The sequence below is a fragment of the Hibiscus syriacus genome, unplaced genomic scaffold (genome assembly GCF_006381635.1).
Source record: "Hibiscus syriacus cultivar Baekdansim isolate YM2019G1 unplaced genomic scaffold, ASM638163v2 tig00116994_pilon, whole genome shotgun sequence".
Classification (NCBI taxonomy): domain Eukaryota; kingdom Viridiplantae; phylum Streptophyta; class Magnoliopsida; order Malvales; family Malvaceae; genus Hibiscus; species Hibiscus syriacus.
In genome coordinates, this window is record NW_024063510.1 from 121,019 (window position 1) to 141,135 (window position 20,117).

The following is a 20,117-nucleotide window of genomic DNA, read 5'->3' on the forward strand; positions in this document are numbered from 1 at the left end:
TGATATTTATCTTATGGTGACACATCAATATTTGAGTTCATTATATCAAACTGATTATGGATAGCTTGCACTCTAATCAGATTGTCCAATTTGAAAAGAAGGGTGATAGGAACTCCTTAGAGGTGAATGTGGACTGCACTGAATGGTTAGTCGTTTAATGTATACACAGTTATCGGGGAAGAAATGTTAAGGCATTGTTTGGATTTTGACATTAAATTTAGTGCATTTTATCAAGATGGGTCTTTACAATATCAGAAAGGCATTCTTGCTTTTGTCATATCAGTACCCTTCAAGCTGTAATATGCAAAACTAGTGAATCTTTACACTGGAAACAGAAATATAATGTTGCAACATAAATTCATTTCCTTCACTCGATGCCTTCCTGGTCACTACACTTAAAATTTAAATGACGGCAAGTTCATCACCTATAGATAAAACATGTTTAACTCTCGAACCGTAAGACTTTCTTTTAGGCAACTCTCTTCGAAGAGTGTGCAGACAAATCGGACTTCTCGGCAAGGTAGTGTTCAAGCATGTCTTCATCATCTGCAATAAACCAATGTGATAAAAAAAATTCCTTTATTCGTTTTGCCAACGAACCTATGAAACCATTTAATGAGTGTTCTTGGCACTATCAAATGCCAATTACATGATTGCTTGCCAATGGAATCACCTTCAAAATCATCATCATCAAAATCGATATCTTCCTCGTCTTCCTCCTCGGATTCTTCATTAACATGAGCTGCACCTTTCTGCAGATAGGGCATATTCCAACCATATCACATATCATCTCAAAAAATGCATTCAATCTCCCTTGATTCATGATTGCTTTCAACACAGAAAGGAGTCTATTAAACCAACTAAACCCCTTGGCAAAATTACGTTAAATAGACTAACATAAATTTACTGACTAGGATCATCAAGTCGCAGATTCGAGGGAAAGATATAACCAATCCATAGAATTAACAGTGGTTTCACAATTATATATTCTATTCTCAAATTCGTGATCTGCGAACACTAATATTATATAAATATAAATTGTCCAAAACTCTGGTTGTAGAGCAAACCAGCATAGTATATCTTTGGAATCTTAGCACTTTCTTTCCTAAATTCATTCCTGAAAGCATAAACTAGTCCTAAATTCAGTCAATTTTTCCAACATTCTAGCCGATGTTGGCTGAGATTCATTTGACACACTGATAACACTGCAAGCCAGGAGATTTGAACCTCTTCTTTTCTAGTACCAAGCATTTAAAATAACAACTCCATATCTTTCATGCCTCTGATTAATGCTCAGATAAGAGACCCATTAATGACAAAAGTTTCTTGGGAACAAGCTATCGTAGTTATGTGTTTGCAGCATAAATTTGAAATCTATCCTTGCTCTCAGGTACGCATAACCCGAAAACACCCTGGCAACTATAGCAGGCATTGGAGTACCTTAGACCGAAGACAACAATAACTCTATTAGTCTAAGCTGTTGTATTAAGGCATGCAAGTAATTCTTCTAAAGAACTATGTATCCATGCGCATTAAATACAAACATTGCATGGCAGGTAGAAACTGTATACGAATGCCAAAAGAATTTGCTAAAAGATTACTCAAAAATAAAAGTTATATTTACTAAAACATCTAATTGCATGGCAGTTGGAAACTGTATACGAATGCCAAAAGAATTTAATAAAAGATTACTCAAAAATAAAAGTTATACATCTAATAAACATCAGACTACAAGATTAGAGGAACTTTAAACCACATAGTAAATGTCCAGACCTCATCTTTTGTTGATTCTTCTTCTTTGGATTGTCAGCATCCGCATCTTCCCCATATTTTTCAGATAGCCATTCCTTGGCTGATGTAACCAAAGTGTAAATCATAGCCATTCCAAGATTTTCAGATGCCTGTAAAGTACAAAATCAAGTGAGAATATGTACAACCTGGATAGCTTAAGCTGTATAACCATTTTACATATAAGAAAAAGATGCTAATCAGCATGCCAACTAAAAATTAACACTTTTTACTGCAACCTTCCACTATGAAGGAAGATCATTTTTTTTTTCATTAAGTAGAGAGTATTACATTTACATTTTCAAGACAAATGCAGAGATTCAAACTCACACAAAGTGGAACAACAAGAGCATCCTTGACCACTCAGCCAATTAATGGATGTGAGACAGTTCAAATAGCTAACGATTTGGCAAATTTGATATTCTCAGTCCAACACTTCCGATCAGGAGAATTTACATTTTTACCGTGTACTGTGTGGTGACAGGAGCTGGGGAAAATCGTGATGTTAACTCTACTAAGAGCAAAACCTGATCTTGTGGAAGAACAATTCCTGAAAGCTTTACTAAGCATAAATAGATAAACTCCAGACTCCAGTAATATGATAAAATATAAATCCCTGATTGGTTACCTCTTGTTCAAGTTTCTCCTTCAAAAATTTTCAGGTCACTGGTGTGCACTCCACGTATACTGGAAAAAGGAAATGATAATATCAGGTTACTTAAAACAGCCCATTAGGAAGAAGGAGATCATAAGGCGCAAAGATCTTCCAAACAAGAACCCAGACATTCAATGTAAAATCCCATTAACTGATAAAAAAATCAGCAAGAAACTTGCACAAAATGGTAGTCTCCAACTTGCTTGAAATATAAATGTTAAAAACACCAATTGTGTCACAAAGGATTAAGATTTTTCTAATGCTAGGTCGGGTAAATGGAATGGTGGGAGGATGAAAAAGTTCCAACCTGATGGCTAAGATTCATAATCTTCTACACATGTTTATGGAAGACCCATTTGATTAAAAGCTATTTCATCCTTCTCATCAAGGAAAAGATAAATTATATTCAAACAGGGGGAAATATTTGCTTCTCAGATGATTTGAGAAAGCAGGGGACTGTGAAAAATATCTTGCTAGATAGTGTCATGCATATTGGTGGGTTGCACTGAACGAACAAACTGACTTTTTTACATTAAGAAGGGAAGGCTCATCTGGATATTTTTCAGTATGCGAGAAAATCAAACCCAGAAGAACTGCAAAAGAAGAAACAGCTTATGTTCTCAAAGAAACAGACAATCATGAAACTAAGGGCAGCAAAAAGAATTCCCAAAATTAAACAAATTGAATCAAACTTGACGTTATAAATTTATTTTTTGTCATCCTATAAATGTTGCTGCACATTAATATGATATGCTACAATTTGTTTGATGCATAAAAAGTATAACCTGGTTTTGTAGTTGACTGATCTGCATCATGATCCTGTCAAATACAAAACAAAACACAAAACAAGCGAATTAGTGAAAGGAAAATTAGTTGTCAAAGCATAAGAGTCGTGAAGAATGAATAATGATGTCCAAACAGTAGCAAATTAAACCAAAGCCAAAAACGCTAAACATTTAGATGAGCATTATGACACCAAAAACAACTCTACTTGTACTACTTCATGACATTGTAGGACCACCATGAAAAACGAGAATCAGTGGCTTATAAGGAAAGGCCAATCACATAATGAAAATGGAGAAACATTATTTCTGGGAGAAAACACACCTGAGAAGATAATATTATTTGGAAGCACCTATTTGGAGTGTTCAACCTGTTAGTGTTATGAACAAGTGCCTATGCATGAGTTCTAGAATAGTTTGTTAAGCTAGTTGTTACAAGTAGTTAAGTTGTTTAGAACTGTTAATAGTTTGTTATAGCAGCTGATGCTTCTCTCCTTGCTTGTATAAATGCTGCTCTCTAACTCAAGAGAGATAAGCTTCTTGTTAATAAAGAATTACAAAGATTTCAGTTCATTTCTTGTTTTCCTAGATAGCTCAATTGCTATCTTATCATGGTATCTTTCGCCAATACCTGGGTGTGTTTCTTCCGCTGTTTCTTCTTCATTTCAGTAGCTGCACGAGATTAGGTTCTAAATCGCGTATTCTTGGCATCATGGTTGATTTGACAGTTGATCCCTAGGATGTGTCTCCGAATACTTCTTCCCTGACTCCGGGAACTTCTCAAGGTATGTTTGGCATTCAACACATACCAAAGCATGATACTGTTAAACTCACTGAATCCACATATCATCTTAGGAAGCATCAAGTGGCTTTGATAATTGATGGCTATGGGTTGTTGAGGTTCATCTCGGCCGATTCTATTACACCAAATGAGTTCATTACTAATGCATCTGGACAACTTGAAGAGAATCCAGTATTTGTAGCTCATCGCCAGCAGGATAAACTGCTTGCTTCCTGTCTTTTAACTACTGTGAGTACAGAGGTTCTACCTTCCTTGACTGGGCTTACAATAGCGATGTCAATCTGGAACACTATATCTCGTCTGTTTGGTGCACGCTCCAGTGCTAAGATTTCTTCTCTCTGACATAATCTTCATTCCCAACGAAAGACTGGTTTGACGATTAGGGAGTATCTTGCTAAGGTCAAATCCATTTATGACTTGCTAAATGCTTCGAGTAGTGTGGTTATTGGGCAAGAACATGTTAATGTTGTGTTAGTTGGACTTACAATGGAGTTTGAATCCATTATTGCAATTGCATCACGAGAAAATTTTTCTCTTGATGTTCTTACTGAAATGTTGTTAGACTGCGAGGCTCGACAAAAGGTGTTCTTGAGTGAAGGCATTTCTACAAATCTTGTTCTTCACTCTCGGGAAGGTGATGCTGTTGAAACTGATTCTTGTGGAACTCAGGATGCTAATACTGGGTCATCACAGGGTCATTTGTCTCATGGTCAGTCGAACTCCTATCGTGGTAAAGGCCGTGGGCATAATAATAATCGTCTTCAATGCCAGTTGTGTGGCCGGTTTGGACATGTGGTCCAAACATGTTACCATCGTTTTGATAGAGACTACACTGGCGTGTCTGGGTCTGAATTGTTGACTGAGAATGGCTCGAAGTCCACTGATGCTGTGAACTCTGTTAAATATGTAAAATCTGGTGGACAACCCTATGCTCACACCATAGCCTCCATGCCCTCTCGTTCAAACTTTGTTCCCACTCCAGTTTACTTTCTTTCCCCGTATCCTCCTGGATATTACTCCTTTCCTGGCTTCTCTCCTGGATTTGCCTCTAATGCCTCTTATGGTCCTCATGGTACATCGTCCTCTTTTTTTACACCCATTTCAGCAGCATATGTGTCCACTATTCCAACGAACACTTAGTCCAGTTCTTCAGCATCGACTGCCTCCTTGTGGTATCCTGACACCGGTGCTACACATCATGTCACAAATGATGTCTGTGTTCCAATCAGGTACTCTTTACACGGGTGGTAATTCCTTGCTCATGGGTAATGGTGATGATATTCCAATTACACATGTTGGTCAAGGTTTTTTGAGCTTAAATAGGAAGCCTTTAATTTTACAAAATATGTTGCACGTACCTAACATAAAGAAAAAGCTGTTGTCTGTTTCTCAGTTCACTCGTGACAATGGTGTCTTCATAGAATTTCACCCTTCTGAATGTCTTGTGAAGGATGCTCAGACTCAAGTGGTTCTGCTTCGTGGGAGGCTCACGGATGATGGTCTCTACCAGCTGTTGCCTTGTAAGAACCGAGGTTCATCTGCCTTGGTGAATAATGTTTCAAAATCCACCACTTCTTTGAACTTGTGGCATCAGCGTCTTGGCCACCCTTCGCTTGATACAGTTCGACTTGTTTTGAAGTCATGTAATCTTGCTTCGAATAAAAATGATGAACTGAGTGTATGTTCTGCTTGTATGCAAGGGAAATCACATAAGTTGCCCTTTTGTAAATCTTTGACTGAATATAATGAGCCTTTTCAACTTGTTGTCTCTGACGTCTAGGGACCAGCTCCTGTATGCTCCACTGAGGGATTTCTTTATTATGTCTCCTTTGTTGATGTTTGTAGTCGTTATACCTGGGTGTATCTCTTGAAACGTAAATCTGAGGTGGCTCAGTGCTTTCTTGATTTTGCAAAATTTGTTGAAGTGCAGTTTGGATATAAAATTAAAGCACTACAGACTGATGGTGGTGGGGAGTATCAACCACTTCGAAAATGGTTCTACACAAGTGGAGTGCAACATCGTCTTTCGTGCCCTGGTACCTCGGAACAGAATGGTAAGGCTGAGAGGAAGCATAGGCTCATTGTTGAAACAAGATTGACAATGTTAGCTCAGGCTTCTTTACCTCAGGAATTTTGGAGCTATGCTTTTGTTTATGTTGTTTATCTTATCAATCAATTACCCACACTGTTTTGCATGGCAAGTCTCCTTTTGAAGCTCTACATCGTGTCTTGCCAGATTATTCTTTTCTCAGGGTGTTTGGTTGTGCTTGCCATCCTTTCTTGCATTTGTTTAATCGTCATAAGCTAGATTTCAGGTCAAAAAGTGTGTGTTTCTAGGATATAACACTACTCATAAGGGATATAAATATCTCGATGACTCTGGCAGAGTAATAATTTCGAGGCAAGTTGTATTTGATGAAAGTGTTTTTCCTTATGAAGTATGTAATGTTTCAAGTGTTGCTCCAGATAATGGTGTCTCCACGGGCATTATTCTTCTTGTCTTGCCTGTACAGACATTGCATGCTCCACTAAATTCAACGCGTGCTCTACCAATGCATACTCCACCAGCGTATACTCCACCTGTGCATGTTACATCACCACATGCTTCATCAACTAATGCTCTATTTTCCACAACTAACATTCCTCTTGTCTCTCCTGTACAGACAATGTGTGGTCCGTCAATGTGTGCTCCACCAACCCCTACTCCATCAACGTGTGCTCTACTATTGCATAATCCATCAACACGTGCTCCAACCATGCAAGCTCCAACAATGTGTGCAATGGCCCCCTGTACTGCTGGTCCCATGCCTTTTCCTCAATGTTCAACGTTTGTCCCATTGAGTGAAAGCAACTCACTTTCTACTGGTCCCGTACCATCTCATGTCGTTGTGGTGCACGATGATGATTCTTATAGGACCGAACCAGCTCATGCGCATTTCGGAGCTACTTCAACACATGTAAATAATCAAAGAGTTGGGACCACACCATTAGTTGGAAATAGCCCAAGTGAAGGTCCCATGCAATCTTGTATTTTTGTGAACCTATAACAAATGTCACGCCTGCTCCATTAAGTGGAAATACCCCCACGTGAAGGTCTCATGCACTCTTCATAAACATGTGATGCTCCATTGAATTCAATGAATGCTCAATTTAATTCAACACATGCTCCATTGAATTCAACGCATGATCTTTTTCATACAACCAACCCACGTTATTCTCTAGTTCATGAGAATGATGGACAAATTATTTTGCCTACACATGATTTTTCAGCTCCTAAGACTGATGGACAAATCTTGCCTGCACGTGTACCCGAGACTATTGTTTACCTTCCATCTCGGGTTATTCATAACAAGCATTCCATGGTTACCTGGGTAAAAGATGGCATTCGAAAACCACGTGTTCTGCATGTTCAATACTTTGACGAAGAGCCTCAGTTCATTAAAGAAGCTATAAAGATTCCTCATTGGAAAAAGCTGCACATGAAGAGTTTGATGCTTTGATTGTAAATAACACATGGTCTCTGGTCCCTCTTCCTAAAGATCGTGTACCTGTCCACTGCAAATGGATTTTTAAGGTGAAACGTAATGTTGATGGCTCAATGTCTCGGTACAAGGCTCGTCTTGTTGCAAAAGGGTTTATTTAATGACCAGGGATTGATTTTCATGAGGTTTTTAGTCCAGTTGTGAAACCTGTAACGGTACGAGTGATTCTTACTCTTGCATTGACAATGGGTTGGTTGTTACATCAAGTAGATATTAATAACGTCTTTTTAAATGGAGCATTGATGGAAAAGGTTTACATGACTCAGCCTCCTGGGTTTGTGCAAGCTGGTGATAGTTTAGTTTGCAAGCTACATAAAGCAATTTATGGCTTGAAACAAGCTCCTCGGGCATGGTTTGAGAGCCTTCGAGAATATCTTGTTTTTGAGCAGTTTGTGTTGTCTAAATCCGATTCATCTCTGTTTGTTCGAAAATCTGCTAACAATGTTCTTTACATGCTAGTGTATGTTGATGACATCGTTGTGACAGGAAGTGAGGCAGGTGAGGTGCAATGTGTTATTGAAAAGTTGCATGCTCGGTTTTCTTTAAAAGATCTTGGCTCTCTTAGTTTTTTCCTTGGCATTGAGGTGCGTTCTGATAATAGTGGTCTTATTTTTACTCAACAAAAATATATTCGTGAGCTATTGCATAAGCATGGTTTTGATGATGTCAAGAGCCTTCCTACTCCCATGGTCTCTAATTGTAAGTTGTCAATTGATGCTAGTGATCCCATTGAAGATGCAGCCCAATATAGAAGTATTGTAGGAGCTCTCCAGTACATAGTAGTCACTCGACCAGATATTGTTTTTGCAGTAAACAAAGTCTGCCAGTTCATGCAGTCACCTCGCAATAGCCATTTTCAAGCTGTTAAGAGGATTTTACGTTATCTTCAAGGAACAGCTGATTATGGTCTTCGGTTTAGAGCATCTTCTCGCATGTCTCTGACTGGTTTTGCAGACGCAGACTGGGGATCCAATCCTGATGATAGGTGCTCCACGACTGGCTACTGCATTTTCTTTGGTGGAAATCCAATTTCCTGGAGCTCACACAAGCAGCAAGTTGTTTATCGTTCCACGGCTGAAGCTGAATATATGAGTGTTGCTTCTGCGGCTGCTGACATTGTTTGGATCGAGTTATTGCTTCAGGAGTTGTGTGTGGCTTCACATGGTAAAGCTACCTTGTGGTGTGATAATTCCAGCACTGTTGCGGTCTGTGCCAATCCTGTTCAACATTCTAAGTTCAAGCATGTTGAGCTTGACTTGTTTTTTGTATGAGAAATGGTTGATGGTGGTCGTTTATAGGTTAATGAGGTTCCTTCTTATGAGCAGGTGGTGGATGTTTTGACAAAGCCACTATCCTCTTCTTCGTTTCTCAAGCACAGACATAAACTCTTGGTAACACAACTAAGAGGTTAATAAAGCAGGGTGAATGTTAATGAAGCAGCTAATGTTGAAGCAAATGCTGAAGAAGTTAATGAAGCGGGGTGAATGTTAGTGTTATGAACACGTGCCTATGTATGAGTTCTAGAATAGTTTGTTAAGCTAGTTGTTTCAAGTAGTTAAGTTGTTTAGAGCTGTTAATAGTTTGTTATAGCAGCTGATGCTTCTCTCCTTGCTTGTATAAATGCTGCTCTCTAACTCAAGAGAGACCAGCTTCTTGTTAATAAAGAATTACAAAGATTTCAGTTCATTTCTTGTTTTCCTAGATAGCTCAACTGCTATCTTATCACAACCCACTCCCACCAGAATGAATTTCTGATATGAAAGCAACAATCATTAGAGGTCGGGAGGTTACGGGAAATTTTAGCAGAGAGAAAAAGGCAAGCCCAACGAAAGAATGGACCTTTGAATTCGTCCATAAGTATTGCTTCCAGGGCTTCGATTTCCATCTCCTGCTCCTGTGCACGTAGTCTGTAAACATAATTCAGATAAATGAAATTATGTTGAAGTACACCATGAACCTATCTCAAAACAATATCACATCCTTCGCTCAATTGATTAATTAAGGTTCAATCAATACTAGTAAATGTTAGGTTGATCACATTTCATTCCCTTGGTGCTTTCTTGGGAAGTGAAGTTGTCTTCTATAACTATGTAATTATATTTGTTAGTTCTCTTACAACTTGATGGTTGATGGCCAATGTGTCAGGTTGAACCACCAATTTGTGCCTGGTTTGGTTCCTTTAATAGATTTTACTTTTACCACTTTTGCTTCACTGATATTAGCTTGATTTTAAAATTAAAAAAAAATCATTATAAAGTAAATCTCATGATATTTTACAAAACCCATATATCAAAAACCTCCAGAATGATTGAAAAACAAAGAAAAAAAATTCAACTTTGACCCCCAAAAATTTCCATTGCTGCTGGGGATCTCTGATTACCTAAAAAGCTAATTGATTTGCATTACTCCTAAAAAATGAATAACAAAATTGATATGCAATTAAATAATAGAATTTGATCAGCAGAAACCAATTTTTACAAAATAATGAATTAGAAAAAGGAATTACCAGTCATGGTTATGAAGTTAAAACGCGCCATTTGGATAGAATTCGAGAATATTTTTAGGGTAAATTATATTTGAGGTTATTTTTATTTATTTTTTATCACTAATTTTAAATATATATTATAAGCACGAACCAACTTACTACTGTGGTTAAAGGAAACATTGTTGTTCCTAGAGGTCATTAAAAATATTTTTAGGGTGATTGAGCATTCATTGTTAAATGATTAAGAGTATTTAAAACATATGCTATTTTGTAATCTCCTTAGCTTAATAAAATATATATATACATTAATAAAAAAATAATTTTAATTTAATTTCTAAATTTAAAAATTCAGACTCTTCAAATAAAACTTAAAATATTTATTTTAATCTCTTTTTAAAAAATATTTTTGATTTAAACTTTAAATTTATTATCATTGTCATCTATTCTATTCAATCATTCACAAAAGATTTAAAGAGTTTTTGATTAATTTGACCACCTACAAAATTTAATTTTTTAATAAAAACACAATGAAAAGAATGATATTTTATAAACTGAAGTCTTCCAATTAAATTGTATGACACTTATAACATTAATCGTCTCATCTCAAGATCTCTTTAACACCTTTGATAACTTATTAAGTTGTTTCAATTCCTTCGATCACTTGTGACAACGTGAGTCTTTAGGGTAGCCATTTCAATTTCCAGCTCATCAATTATCTAGCAGTCCATTAATCCATCATCTTGTATAGAAGTCGTTGTGCCCTCTTTTTTTTTTTTTTTTTTTTTGAAAAATGGTTACTTTGTATTAGAATTCACAAAGTACACCACCCCAATGACTTCATTAAAAAACCTCTCTAATCCTAAGTAGAGGAAAAACAGCCGATAACACAAGAAGGTCCAACAATAGAACATACCACTAGAACAGCCGATAACCCAACAATAACCCAAGAACTACAAGAAAAACAGCCGATAACACACCACTAGAACAGCCCGAAAGGACTACATCTACACACATCCAAAAACAAAGAACAAAACCATGCAACAATCACCGAGACAAAAGACAGTAGAGCATATGCCTATCAAAGGTTACTAAACATAGATCTGATCCCTATCAGAGCCAACCAAACAGCAAAGGAACGGGACTACGAACAACTCCAAAACACTCGAATCCATCGCGGGCCATAGCGAAACAACGACATAGATCTATACTAGCTCTGCCCTTACACGAACATTCTACTAAACGCGGAAAACTCACCCGCTATCTATAACTGAGAGCACAAAGTGCTCCAAACTTAAAGTCACATACTCTTCCAAAAACTGAGAAAGCAACGCCCAAATCCTCACCCACGCGAAGCGTTGCGCTCGCTTCATTGAACAATCCCCGTCCGATCAGCGGCGAACAACCACACCCCTACTGTCAAATTGCCTCAACTTCCGTCTCCTCACAATCTTCTTCATTCTTTTAAAAGCGATACAAATGCAAAAACTTTGATTACCAATCACGATAAACCAGGTTGGGCTACTGGGATTACGCCAATTCCACCATGCATGTTATTACTAAAGAGTCCTCGCCCACTGCTCAATAAATGCCTGAGGCTCACCACGTGCAACGCCAACCTAGATTTATGCCCAACATAATAAAAAATCTGAGAAACAAACTTATTCTCTCTAACAGCAGCCCTCCTTTCCACCTCACGTTCCACTAGCCCCATACTAGTTGTCTCTATTCCAAAAGCATTAACGCTCCTCAAACAGAAAGAACATGTGCAGTTGCTCTATTCAACGCCAAGGCCCACCACTTGCAACACCAACCACACCGAGCTCCACTTTAACTCTCATACCATGCTGCCGCTCTAACGAACCACCAAGGACCACAAACAACAATCTTGCTACCAATATTCACTATCGAAAATAAACCTCTGGCCCGACACCTAGAGCTGCACGTCCACAGACCACCTTTCTCGGGACTAAATTAATCTGCACAAGCCACTACGAAACCAAAAACAACCGCCATAACAACGGTGACTACATGCCACGCTCCTCCATCAACCAAAGATCCATCAACGAAAAGCACAACTCCTCACAAAATTGCTAAACTCCCAAAGGAAACAACACCCAAATAACGGAAACTGCCCCTTCGGTTATGTGGGAGTTTGTTGATCCACCATTACACATTTTAACTAATTTAGTCCGTCATCAAGCATATTTGTGTCTGTACTAACAAATAAATATTAATGTGCTTAAATTAACAAATGAATAATGTTGTGCTTTAGTTAACAAATAAGCACCATTGTTCTTAAATAATCAAATAAGCATTATTGTGATTTAATAAAAAACAAATCACTGATATCCTTAAATTAACAAATGAGTATCGATGTGCTTTAAATAGCAAATAAACACTATCGTGCTTGAATCAATAAGTAAGCATCGTTATATTTCCATACGAAAACTAGCACCACTGTACTTTGATTAACACCTCTTTGCGTTGATATCATATCTCAAAGACTTTTTTTTTTTTGCCCTTTAGGTTCCAAAGCTTTGCCTTGGCTAATCCGGACCTGGGAAAAACTTAATTTTAACATACTTGATTACTAATATATGCAGCAATTAAAAAGGGACGGTTCTCAATTAAATCAATATTAATCTTGATTATCAGCTAAAGAAAATAAGCAAGCCACAAGTTATCTCTTAGTCACGATATGATCCTTCATGCAACGAGTTGAGACCATGAGACATAGTGGATGTTGTATTATATGCCAACATGGGTTTGTTTCTGATGCATGCTGTTAAGAGTGATGCATGAGTTTGTTTTGTGTGCATGAGTTTGTTAGAGGCTGTTAGGGCTGTGGTTGGTGTCATGGGTTTTCTAACCAACCTATGTCTGCACTAGTATAAAGGGTCAGTTTACGTGCTTTATAACCTCTGCATTTTTTAATAAAATGATTACCGAGAAGATTTTCTTTTATATCTCATTTATTGCTTCTTATTTCTTTAGAGAGATATTTGTGATATCTTAACATGGTATCATTCGCCTAATCCTCGAATTGCTTCATCCTTTGTGTTGTTTGTTGGCGTTCTCTGTAGTTTTCTCGTCTTTCTTCCTCCCTGTGATTGCAGATCAAGACTCGATGGAAGAGTTTTCTGGAGCTGGAGGTTATGTAGCTCATTTCATCCTTTCTCTTTCATTGTTATGCTTGTTTCTGCATCTGTTCTAGATCTATGTGCAAGAATTACCTATTGATTGCAAGAATGTTTGTTTCGTGTTGACTCATTGTTTGAAGAGCAAACTAATGGTCCTTTGGTGTTCTTAGATCTAGTTCAGCATAGCTTTGTAATCTGTTGTGATTCTTAGGTACTTTACAGGTGTTGTGTTATTTTGTTTTTCCTGCGTTGCTATTGTGTTTTCTTGTTGTTGCCTCTATAATGAATTAGGCTTAAATATAAAAAAGGTGCCCAACGTATGCCCTTTTTTTAGTTTAGTGCTTAACGTTTTTTTCATTCTAGTTTGGTGCCTAATGTTTCATTTCGTTACTCAAAATAGGGTTTTAAAAAATGGTCCGCGACCTCGATTTCGGCCGCGATATAGCGGTTTCGCCGCCGTCCGAGTTACTTGCGACGGCCGCAATAGCGTCCGCGACGGCCGCAATAGCATCCGCGACGGCCGCAATAGCTCCTGCGATGGCCGCAATCACGGTAAATCTAAAATAACCAAAAATGCGACCACGACCGTGATTTGAAACCCTGACTCAAAATGTGTCACGCCGTTACGGACCATTAGTTTTCTCCGTTAAATGAAACATGTCACAATCTGGTAATTTTAAAATTTTTATTTAAACTTAAAAAATAAATTATATACTTTTTAAAATAGAAAACACAAAATTTGAAATAACCCCAAAACTTTAAAAACCTTCATTTCAACCCATTAACCTTTAACCCCGTCACAGAACCACCTTTCTCTGACCGGTGGTGGTATACACCGCCTCTCCCATTGAACTTAGCAGCAACCGATGACCTCAACCCGGCCCTCAGATCACCCAAAATAGGTCATCATCGAGCTTAATCACAAGGAAACCATTCGGTCGCCCACCTCCAACCTCGGCCACTGCTCGTCGGGAGTCGTCACTGCCTAGCCCAGTGGAAGCGCTGTCCCGGATCGATCATATCCCAGTCATTCACTCGCCTCCAGTCACTGCTATTCGTGGTTGAGTGGCATTTGAAAGTCCAACGAAAAGCCCCTATCACCGTTCAATTTTTGTGATTTCCGGTCGAAACCACCGCCTTTCTGCCATCGAGCTGAGCTCGCCAGTCCTGTCCGACCAAAACCCAACGGGTTTGGTAAGCTACCGTCGTCGAGAGAACGAGCTTGGAAGAGGGGCGGCCAAATAGTTTAGGGGTTAGGGGTTGAAATAAAAGTTTTCAAAGTTTTGGGGTTATTTTAAAAAATTTGTGTTTTCTTTTTTTAAAAATATTAATTTTAAATTTACCAGATTATGACACGTGTCACTTAACAGAGAAAACTAACGGTCTGTCATGGCGTAACCCATTTTGAGTAACAGAATGAAACGTTAGGCACCAAACTAGAACGAAAAAAACGTTAGGCACTAAACTGAAAAAACGGGCATACGTTGGCACTTTTTGTATATTTAAGCCAATTAATTATGTAGTTGCTAGTTCGAACGTTACTACGGTTTATCATATTCCCAAACAAGGTGTTGTTAAGATATCCGATAGCACTTATCTTCTTTGGAAACATCAAGTGACTCTTATAATTCATGGTTATGGTTTGTTTAAGTTCATCTTTGAAGATAGTGTTCCTCCGATTGAGTGGATCACGAATGAATCAGGACAAGTTGAGGAGAATTCGACGTTTACAATGTATCGACAACAATATAAGATACTAGAGTCTTGGCTTCTATTGTGACACCCTCTACCCTGACACGTAGGCTGACATGGATATTCTGAGTGCCTATTAGATTACGAAGTGAATTAGACAAACTCAACCTAATCATTCGTACTAAGAGAAAACAAATATGAGCAAATATACAACACACAATGTATCATAACAAGATTTTCACAAAATCGTGTTGTCAACAAACATATAATTAAACATTATGAAGAAGACGAAATCATACAACTTAGGGGTAAATTAGTCATTTTACATACCATAATTATTTCAACAATAAAGAAAAAAAATTAAGTTTGCCATGAATCATTATTAATATCCAATTAAACACATTTAAATTTTCAGATCAATCGGAGACTAAACATTGACCTAATGAAACATGCAATTCTAAGGACCAAAATGTAAATAATGCAAAAGTTACATACAAGCAGCAAACATGAAATTTATACTTCCATTATGTAATTAAGTATAGTTAAGTGTGACAAACCAAATCTCACCAAATTACGATTTAAAATGAAGTATTGATCAACAATTCAATTCTGGGAGCATTTTGAACCCATACAATCATCTTAGGGTCAAACTAAGACTTAAAAACACTTATGACATTTAATGAATCAAATTTTACCATTTTTCATCGAGCACATGGCAAAGGGATTGATCCTTTTTCTTGGGGGATCGATCCTTTACAAAAACAGTTGTAATACCCCAAATTTTGATTAGTGGCCAAAATATAAGTTTTCAAAGTTTAATGGTTAAAGTATAAAGTTTGTAAAATTTCAAGGGCCAAAAATGTAATTTTTAAAAGTTGTATATTTCGGTCTTTAAATTTATAGTTTATTCCGAAATTGATGTTTCTGTGGGAATCATAATTTTGATTCGGGATTTTGTATTAAAAGCTATAAGGCAGTAAAGTCCCGCCTCTTGGACGATCGACACATTCTGTACAGAAATTTTGTTTCCTTTTTTCAGATATTTTGGATAGGTATCCAGTTCTTTCACTTGAACGATTGACACATTCCGTACATAAACTTTGTTGTAAAGTTTCAATCTTTCGAACAACCTATCTTTTGGTGACATTTGCCTATTATTTTGATATACTGGTTTATGACTTATTTACTTTAACCTTTTATGGATGAAATTATTTTATTACTGATTACTAGTATTTTAATTAATTTGTGATATTTCATATTTTATACTATCTGATTTTACAAGATTATTATATTTTTATTACTTTCACCATGGTTTTAAAAGAAGATATGATTTTAAAGTGTGATAATTATTTTTTGTAAATTTTTATTGTAATATGCTAGAACTGATCGTAATGCATAGGTTGAGTCTAGGGGTTACATTCATACCCTAAAATAAATTATAAATCATTTTCAGTAAACATTATGGAAATATTTCATAATTTAATTCAAATGTTTTCTTTTAAAAATATCATACGAGGTTGACTTATCGAGGGTCTTCCTCAATCATTATAATTAAATAGATAAATGCACTCACCTTTACCTCACTATCGAACCTTTAACGATGATATTCTTTTCAATCACGAATTTGATCCTTCGCTTTCGACTCGATTCAATCGAAAGACTTATAATAGTCTAGATAAAATCATGCTTAAAAAACAATATTCAAAGTATATGTTAGTTTTATACTAACATAATCAAAATCCAATAATTAAATCCATAAAATATAATTCGATACTTATTTGATATAAAATCACTTCACCATTCCATAGCAACTTCAACATTTCCAAAGTGACACTTCAATTCCTTATATATTCATTTTCATCATCAAATCACTCAATTTCACAAACCTTACAATTTAGTCACCATTTATGAATTCTTTTAGAATTCATACCAACTTTTCCAATTAACTCAAAATGATCCTTCACCATTTTATTCAATTCAAATCCAATACTAAATTTTCCAGAATAGAAATAATGTATTCAATCTAGTACTTTAACATTTGCAAACTTGTTAATCAAATCCCAAATTTCATAGCCTTTTCGAATTAACCACTAAACTTAACCAAATTTGCAATTTGGCCTAAATCAATATTCTAACTTAAAATTCAACATCCAAATATTAATTTCCAACATATTACACTCATAATTGAACATTTATACATCAATTCCTTAAATTTCTAAAAGCTTACAAAATTATCCCTTTACTTTCACAAGGCTCCAAATTGATTCAAATCAACTTCTAAAAATTGTAGAATCACTCAAATGCCAAATATATATCATAGGAAATTTTTGAATATTTTCCCTATTTTAAACCCCTTGGACGAACCTAATTAGAAAAATAGGACTTGATTTTCATTCAATTTCAAGCATGAATTCAACCTCTTATGATCAAATTCATGCAATTCCAATCACCATACATCAAATTCAACCATTATCCATGAACCTAGCTATGGTCGAAACTTATACATACAATTCTAGATGATTTTAATCATCACACGTGCTTGGAAATTAATCTACAACACAAATAACATAAAAACATCCATTTCTTCTTCAAAATCCAACATATTATTCATGAACCCAAATCATGAATTTCATCATCCAAGCATGTTCTCCATGAAATAATTATACCAAGTGATAGAGAATTTCAAGTAGATTAATTCTCTATCTAATAGCTATAGTCACCCATTTTCGTCCGGGACTTCAAGGGGATTATTTAGTATATATAGTATAGTTTTTAAAATATTTTTGAAAACATATAATATATAATTTTAAAAAAAAATCGATTTTTGAAAACATATATAATATGGTTTTGAAAACATATTTTTTTAAAACATGTAATATATAGTTTAAAAAAACGATTTTTGAAAACGTATAAAATATAGTTTTGAAAACATATTTTGAATATATATATATATATATATATATAGTTTTTAAAATGGTTTTTGAAAACATATATAATATATATAATTTTAGAAAACATATTATATAGTTTTTAAATAAATATTGTGTACATATTATATTATATATATTATACATTATTTATATTATTATTTATTGTTTTATATTTATTATATTAGATTATATTAGATTAGATTATTTATTTATTTAATTTCATTTTTAAAGGTCAAAGTCCAAATTTAGGTCCAATTCAGTCCAAAGTGCAACCCAACCGAGCAAGCATGCCTGATCTAGTAAGCCAGCCCGGTTAAGGGGCTTGACCCAACCCAAAATACAAATTAGGGTTCTATATCAAGAAAGGGCACCGCACGACGAGCGCACGTGGAGGCCACGCGCCAGATCATTTTGAGAGCCGACCGGATTTCTCGGCTCCTGAAACTACAAAAATGTGAAATCAAAGCAAAATTCGAATAGTAACGACGTGCCGAAAGATCGACCACACCTAACACGCCGAGATATTCGGGACCACAACGGTCGGCCACAAGTCTATAAAAGCCTCTAGCGAGGCAATGAAGGAAATAAAAACAAAAAAAAATCATCACCGGAGCAACCACAAAGAAAGCCATCAAGCGAAACAAAAAAACAAGCAATATACCATCGATTGATAAAAACCACTGAAATAAGCAACATTTGACCAAAAAACGAAAGCAATCAAGTCGAAAAAATGAAATAAAGCCAAAATAAAACCTCCACGCAAGTAAAAGGACAAAATGTATCGTTAGTCTCAGCTTAGGAAGAAAACGGCCGTCGAAAGTTGAAAGGGTTCATCGAAGAAGGTAAAAATTTAAATTTTAAAACTCAGATATACGCCGATTTGGTTTTTTCTTGGGTAATCAGGCTTCGGTTTTGTGTTAAGAGGATTGGGAGGAACGTTTTGAGTGATTTTTATTTTTCAGACCACCAGCGGCGGTGGTCGGTGTGGTGGTCCGGGAAGCTCTGTCTTGTCAGGGAGGGTGGCCGACCATAGGTCGGTCGGTTGGTGACAGGATATTTGAGAGGGGAAGGGGAGAATGTTTTGAGAAAATGTGAAAAATGAGTTATTTTTGGGTTAAAAGGGTATTTATAAGGGGGATGAAAGTGTAAATACAAGATTCTTAAATTATTTCCATAGTCCCTGATATTTTGATATGCAATTAATTTTTGTCACCTCTTGTAAATTTTCCTTGAAATTTTAAATTAATTTAATTTAGTCCCCCATTAATTTTTTTTGCAATTTAACCCTCTAATTTTTTTCTTGCATATTTCAATTAAATCAATTTGATTCTTTTTTAAAAATTATTTCTAATTTATATAATTTAATTTAAATTTTATTTTATTCCTTTTATTTTTTATTTACTTTATTTTAACCCTGATACTAACTCTTTGTTTTTATTTATTCTATTATTTAATATATATTTTTGACTCATTTAGTAACAATTTTAATCGGTCAAAAATAATTGATTCGAATCAAATTTTAGTTTAACTTTCAATTTTTGCAATTAAGACAACCGAGAAATTTAATTGGTACCGAAAGGGAGATACAGGGGTGCTAATCCTCCCCTGACTATAATCGACTCCCGAATCCAATTCAATTATGGTAAAATGCAGATCAGGTAAAATTGTAAATTAAAGGTATCCGATCAACCTAAATTTTAAATGATCGGTGGCGGATCTAACACATTAAATTTAAGTCGAAGCTCGATTCTGGGCCCAACCGAAGAACCGTTACAACAACTTAGTGACTCTACTAGGGACGGTAAGTGTGTCAGGCCAAAATTAATTTATAGTTGTCTTTTTAAGCAAAAGTTGTGAGTTTAAATTATAATTTATCTTTTCGATCCTTGTTACTTACCTTTGATTATTATTTTTCAAATAAATAGTTGTACTGATGTTTTTTAATGATTTCATCTTTTTTTAAAAAAAAAATCATTCATCACAGGCTCTATTCCTGAGCTCCAAACCATATTTAAGGGGAGGTCAAAGAGACACCTTTGTGGGAATTTATTCTCCGTATGGGCCTAGTAACCTTCGAGATTCATATACCTTATGTATTTGTGTGAATTTATTCTCCATACAGACATAAGGGAATGTATCCTCTCGAGTTTAACATGGTACATATGAGCTTGTAATGGGCTTAGGACTAAGGGACTGGCAAGCCCAAGGGGGAACCAACAAGGATAAAAGAGCCAACCCTGAAACTCCATTTCAAAACCTAGGCTGCTTGAGTTATTTCTTGCTTTATTTTCTGTCCAAGGC

General features: G+C 36.0%; 1 pseudogene; it reads right to left on the bottom strand.

The window, feature by feature from the left end:
* Positions 1–469: 469 nt before the first annotated feature.
* Positions 470–11,424, bottom strand: LOC120193280 (annotated as a pseudogene).
* Positions 11,425–20,117: the final 8,693 nt, after the last annotated feature.